We start from the raw sequence: 6,896 nt of genomic DNA, 5'->3' as shown, positions 1-6,896 counted from the left end.
GTTAGTTTATCCTGATCGATCCGATCTCCATTCAGAAAACACGCATTTTAAAAGGTTTCTCCTGCCGTCTGTCTGCAGACTTGTCAAAGCATTAATTCATGGTTTTTACTAACCGGTATCAGTATGTTGTTACTTCATCATTTTGAAACGTGTATTACAATTAAATCACGGTAAAATATGTTCATTTTGTTGTAGTCTACCATAGTATTTACAGGGAGATAAGCCCCGAATATTCGCATCGCTCTAATCGTGATTTAATTGTAATACACGTTTCAAAATGATGCCGAAGTAACAACATACTGATACCGGTTAGTAAAAACCATGAATTTATGCTTTGACAAGTCTGCAGACAGACGGCAGGCGAAAAACCTTTTAAAATGCGTGTTTTCTGAATGGAGATCGGATCGATCAGGATAAACTAACCTGTAGCTGCTCCGTCCAAACTCACAACGGCCTATACAGACATAAATAAAGCAGCGACTGTATTCGCCATGACACAGGCAGTCTGTGGTTTGTACATGTTTAACTTTTGTCTAGTTTCTGAACAGATATGAGGAGCTGTGAGCTCTGTGTGCTAACAGCTAACGGCTGATGTGTTGGGACATGTTGCGCTGTCGGGTGCTGACCAATCACTTAGTGTCATTTCTTGACTGGCAGCAAAAACAACCAATCACAGCAGTGCTTCTCTGGCTGGCTCTGTCCAATCACAAACAAGAAGTGTTCTCCCTAAAGGAATACCCTTTCCGTATAAGTTGAAATGCTGTGGTGTTTTATGAAATGCTGTGGTGGTTCCTGAAATGTTGTTTTGACTTGCACTTCAGGGCCACCGTAGACATCACCATATTTCACACGGTGAACATGCTAGCACACAGCTGCTTATCTACACTCGGAAATACGGCGCGACATTAGCATTCATTTAGAGTCATGTATCTCTCAGTGCACTTTTTTTTACCAGGGACTTTCATCAGCGTAATCCAATTGCCAAGTTGACTCCACACAGCCTTTTTTTCTGCCTCACTCCAGGGCCTTCTTTGGTTTCCCTTCTGTACAGCAGAACCTTAATGAACAGTAAACAAAAAGACGATCACTCAATGAAAGTCAACAAAAGTAAACTGCTAGCAGTCATCAACAGGGCTGACTCGTGGGTTAAAAAAATGCAGTTAGTGAGTAAAAGTAAGTAAGTAAATGAGTAGGTTCAAGGAAGTTAGAAAGTATATGCAATGTAAGATTGTACAATGTGATGTTATGCAAGAATGTTAGAAAGCAAATAAGTATAAAGTAGTAAAGCCTATATTTTAGTAATTAGTAAAGGTGTAGTAACACTAAAAAGTGGTACTTATTTAAATGCCAACAGCAAATACCCTAATATGATATATATTATAGACCTTATTGTATTGTGTGAAAGCCTCCAAATGTTTGTAGGATAAATCGCGAACAATTGTGGATGCCTTCCAGCTGGACACCTGATCTCCAGGGCGGGGTAGTGATGTATGAAAACGGCCCAGTCACAGGGCTTTCACCTGGGGCTGACTGGAGATGATTTTCCTCGGTCCAGAGCATGGAGTGAGCCCTACTTGCCCGCTCCAAGTGCAATCTTTTTGGGGAGAGTATGGATGTCTCCCTGCAGGAAAGGAGTGGTGAAGTGATGTAACTAATGTATTTAGCCCAGTAACAGGGCTTTCATCAGGGGCTGCCTTAAGAGACAGGTGTACCGCCCCATTCAAACTCCCCACTGCCACACTGTCCCCGGAGCGGGTCTCTCCAGTCAGCCCCAGGTGACTGGGCCGTATTCATACATCACTACCCCGCCCTGGAGATCAGGTGTCCAGCTGGAAGGCATCCACAATTGTTCGCGACTTATCCTACAAACATTCGGAGGCTTTCACACAATACAATAAAGTCTATATTGTATATTTTATTAGGGTATTTAGGGTACAGCAATGTGTTGTATGTATGTGTGTGTGTAAGTGTATTTCCGCGACACACATATCACACAAATTAAATATCAAACTTTAATTCTGCCCGTGACTCGTTATTTAATTGTGGTTATAAAAATGTGGTTATAACATTTTTTTTCTATAAAGATTTATTGTCACAGCTACTAAAAGTGTGTTATAATTTTAAGTGTACATTCATTTGATACATACCAGTTGATCGTTTTGCTTTCTTCTTCTTTCCATTATCTGTGAAAACAACAAATTACCTTTGAGAAAATCCTCAATGAATTAAAATGGTACACAGCAGTCTAAATGCACACCATTAAATACTGAAACTCATAATTATTAAAGGCATTTAAGTGCAATAAAGTCACAAATTGATAGCCTACTTTAAGCTTCAAATAAATATCAGTGGCCATTATTAACAATCCAGCTAGACCCTCTTGCACGATACAGGTGACGATTAATAGTGCCTTTACGGTAATAGCCTAGTACAAGGGTACAATAATGCATGTTTTTCTGATATCTTTGAGTAATATTTAACATAAGTCCTTAATAAGGCTGACACTGTTGGACTCAGTACTAGTTTGACTGCTACCAGAAATAAAATGAAGTACTTCTCTTACTCTTTTAACTCTATTTCTCCCTCTCTCGTCTGTATCAGCAGGTTCTGGATGAAGCCTCTTGTGCTCGGGTCGTGAGAGCTCTGTTAAGAGAGAAACGAACATCAGACATTAAGAGTTACTTTAACATTAGAATGATCTTTCATGCCATTTGCAATCAATAATGAAAGCAATCAGTATTTATTTCCTGTACAAACTTATAACACTTCACAATAACAACATATCAACTACATAGTAATACAAAAGCAACCACCTGATAAACATATTGTCATGTCCTTTTAATTGGTTGGCTCTCTCTCTCTCTCCCTCTCTCTCTCCCTCCCTCTCTCCTTCTCTCCCTCTCTCCTTCTCTCCCTCTCTCCTGACAGCCTGTCAGTATCTCATGCAGCTCACTGATCCAGTAATGAGTGAAGAATAAATATATGTATAACTAGTTTAACTTGTTCCAGAGGTAGATAAAATAGCTAAGTGTGTTAGGTCTAACTCTTAGTGTGTGTTTTGCTCCGCTCACCAGTCCCTCACAGCGGGTGGAGCTGCAGGATTTCTGCTTCACACACGTACCGCTATTTTATTGTCATTTTCGGACACCTTAAAATACTGCCAGACTGGTGGTGAACTTATTTTGGCGAGCTTGTTTTGCTGCGCACAGAGAAAAGTGTCATGTATTTAACCTGCGGGCTGTGACTCCTGATCGGAGCAGAGACACATGCTCACTAAACCGAAAAACTATATCCGGTCACAGAGATCTGCTATTTTAAAGTAAAGTCAACACATATCGACCCGAACGAACGAAATTAGTTTGAACATAGCCTATAGTTTTTTGTATATGACAAATTTGCGAGGGTGATGACGTCAGAGCATCATCCATTTTAACAAACAAAATATATTATAAAAGGCATAATATATTTTATAAATGTAAGTGTATGTAGTTTGAGATGGTAGAGATTACATATGTATTAGTTAGATAAAAATATACAAATGTATCAGGCAACATTTTAGATGTTACAGTCTTGCCTTAATTATTTTAGATGTCAGGTTAAAAACGCATGCATTTTTGCATTCATATTTTATATATTTGACATGCAACACCATACATTAAAATAAATGTGAGACTTACGCTTTGTGTTCTGCTCTCTTACATGCTAACGTTAGCTTAATTTAGAGTTTAGCCTAGCCTCAGCAGTTCCACTCATGCCGGAGAATGCTAAAACATTAAACAACCTAACATAGTTAAATATATAAAATATCACTTACCTGGAGCAGTTGTGTGTGTTTTTCCTGCTGTAATTCGTTACTCATTGCTGTGTTGCTTCTTTCACACACCATGTGGAGCTGCTTCTCAGTCTCAGTAATCTTCTTCTGTGCCGATTTATATATACAGTCTATGGTGCCGATCCATGTTTGTAATGATGCGTTCAGGTGCAGATGTAAAGTACATTGCGTCTTCATGTTGGAGTTTGCAAAATGTTTCAAAACCAAAATATTTCTTATGAAGTGAATTGCTCTCACTTGAAATAACTATCCCTAATAAGATTTGTAAGGAGAGATTACTTAACATAGTGTAGAAACTGTAATAGGGACTTCTTACTGAGTCGGGGACAGTAAAACTGTAATTGTTGTATTGCATGAATGCAGCATTAGCTGCTTTGAAGTTTTAGCGCCAAATGTGGTATTCAATTGCTCTGCAGGTTTGCAGGTTCATAATGTGCATGAACTTCTTGATTAACCACTCCCCTCCCCCACCCTGACCTGGACTTCACACCCCTGAAACACAGAGGCACAGAGGAACATGCAGTATGGTTTAAATGCATTCTGAGCAATATCTCAACAGAACTTAAAATCTATTTTACTCTCTATCTTTTGTTTAATAAAAATGAGTGCACAATTATATACACACATATATATATATTTCCATTTACCATTTATACAATTTTCTAGACATTTTAAATTAAAATATTATTTAATAACTATATATATATTAAGAATGAACAGGGTCAGTAAAACTGTATCTATCTATCTATCTATCTATCTAAGATAGATGGATAATCATCTATCTATCTATCTATCCATCTATCCATCAATCAATCTATCTATCCATCTATCTATCCATCAATCAATCAATCAATCAATCAATCTATCCATCTATCCATCTATCCATCTATCCATCTATCCATCAATCTATCTATCTATCTATCTATCCATCTATATATTGACAATGCATTTAATGATTAATATCTTGTTATTATTCTATTAACCTTGCAGGACAATTTTATGTTATTTGAATTTTCACAATTTCTATGATTTTATCTTCAGATGATTGCCTCATTCGATTATTGAAAATATTAGAGCTATCTCTGAAAACAAACCCCTTTTACTAATGTATAACAAGTAATACCTAACTATCTAATATGCTTCCTTAATACAGGTCCAAATGTTCAATGGCTCTTTGCCCAACAATACAATGACAGCAGTTTCACACTGACATAGTGTTGGCTACCCTTGATAAATGAAAAAAGTGTGTTTAACCCTTGTAGTGAGAACTGCTGCTGGTCTAATATGAAACTACATTGATATAGTTCAAATCAGACCAGCAGTAATTTCCTTGAGAATTGATCCAGACCAATTTCAAGTACATACATCATTTTATGATGGTTATAACTTATCAGAGATAAGAGGTCCAACTTGAGCCTTTGGAATCTGAGGCAATGCTAGTTGATGGTCAAATGCAAAGAGAAAGAGAAAGAGGGAGAGAGTGTTATGAAAGTGTGAGAGAGGGAGAATCGGAGCAAAAGGTTACAATAGCCACGATTCAGAAGCGGTGAATTAAGCAAGCAAATATTTTAGCCAACACAACCAAGTACATAAAATCGAGTAACAGAGCCATTAGTGTATATTTAATAGTTCAACACAACTGTAAGCACAACGAAATGTAGGTTATTTAAAGTAGAATATGAAACGAATGGGGCCTTTTTGAGTGACACTTGGAGACGTGGACGTGCAGGGAAAGCGCGCAGAGAAATGTAGGTTATTTAAAGTAAAGTAGCCTACGTCTAGATGAAGCATAGTGAAGATTGTGCACGTGAATCATTTTGTTGAATTTCTGAATGGAGATCTGATCGATTAGACTAAGTTAACATATCTGCTCCGTCAACACTCACAACACCGTCCTACAGACATAAATACTGTAAAGCAGTGACTGTATCCACCATACCTCAGACAGTCTTTGGTTTGTACATTTATAACTTTTCTCCAGTTTCTGAACAGATATGAGGAGCTGTGATCTCTGTGTGCTAACAGCTAACAGCTAACGGCTAACAGTTAATGGCTACTGTTTTAGTTTTTTGGTGTCAAGTTCCTTGTCTGGATGGAATATCTGTGAACGACTCAGGTGTGAATGCCATGTCAGACTTGGACAAGTCCTTCCTGAATTGTGTTAATTGATGAAATCTGCTTATCTAAAAAACGGCTTGGATCATCTCCACCATCCATTACCAACATAGATAATATGTATTCATAAAGTAACCTAGTTGTCTTTCCATTTTCTTTAGCAAGTTTGCAAGGAACTGGGAATTGAAACCAAGTCTTTAAGAAGTAATTGAAAGGTTTGGATATGTTGTACATATATATACACAGATCTTGTACTTGAGTAAATGTAGAAGTACTCAGATCTTGTACTTGAGTAAATGTAGAAGTACTCAGATCTTGTACTTGAGTAAATGTAAAAATAGCATCAGGATTCAGGGAGTCAACAACGGGAGAAATGGCAATATTGCTGTGGCTCGTTTCACTGTGCATCTTCAAAGCTTCCATTTGCAAAGCATGCTTCTGCAGCTGCAGGTGCACCTGATAGCCCTCCCCTCCCCCACTCTGACCAAGCTGTGACCTCTGCAACAAGAAAGAGGCAGGACAGAGCAGTATGAGGCTTATTCAGCTTAACTCTATGATATACAGTAATATATATATATATATATATATATATATATATATATATATATATATATACAGGGTTTGGAGGGTTACTTTGTAAATGTAGTTAGTTCCTGAATACTGAATACATGGCTCTGAAAGTAATCCGAATCCGAATAGTTACGTGTCTTAAAAAAGTAACGTATTCAGATTACTTTTAGAATACTTTTGGAATACTTTATTTTTCCATAACAGATGGGTATGTTTTGGTGAACAGGAGACACTTATTTTACTGTTGTAATGGCTTATCAAGAGCACAACTCAAACACAACATCTTTGTGTCATTCTGGACAGCTCCCTCTCATTTGCACCCCACATAAAAAAACATCACTCGGACTGCATTCTTCTCCAGACTTCGCCCTGTCTCAAT

The 6,896-nt window shown here is 37.7% G+C and overlaps 1 long non-coding RNA gene across 1 annotated transcript; it reads right to left on the bottom strand.

The window, feature by feature from the left end:
* Positions 1-798: 798 nt before the first annotated feature.
* LOC117497152 lies at positions 799-4,581 on the bottom strand. Its single transcript, XR_004557354.1, has 4 exons — positions 3,815-4,581; positions 2,564-2,643; positions 2,148-2,183; positions 799-1,057 (listed from the first exon to the last, which is right to left on the bottom strand). It is a non-coding gene; the product is annotated as an uncharacterized LOC117497152 (long non-coding RNA).
* Between the last annotated feature and the right edge of the window lie 2,315 nt (positions 4,582-6,896).

Source organism: Trematomus bernacchii, unplaced genomic scaffold (assembly GCF_902827165.1).
Source record: "Trematomus bernacchii unplaced genomic scaffold, fTreBer1.1, whole genome shotgun sequence".
Classification (NCBI taxonomy): Eukaryota; Metazoa; Chordata; class Actinopteri; order Perciformes; family Nototheniidae; genus Trematomus; species Trematomus bernacchii.
Note: the sequence above shows the minus strand (reverse complement) of the source record. Positions and strands in the feature narration are given on the sequence as shown.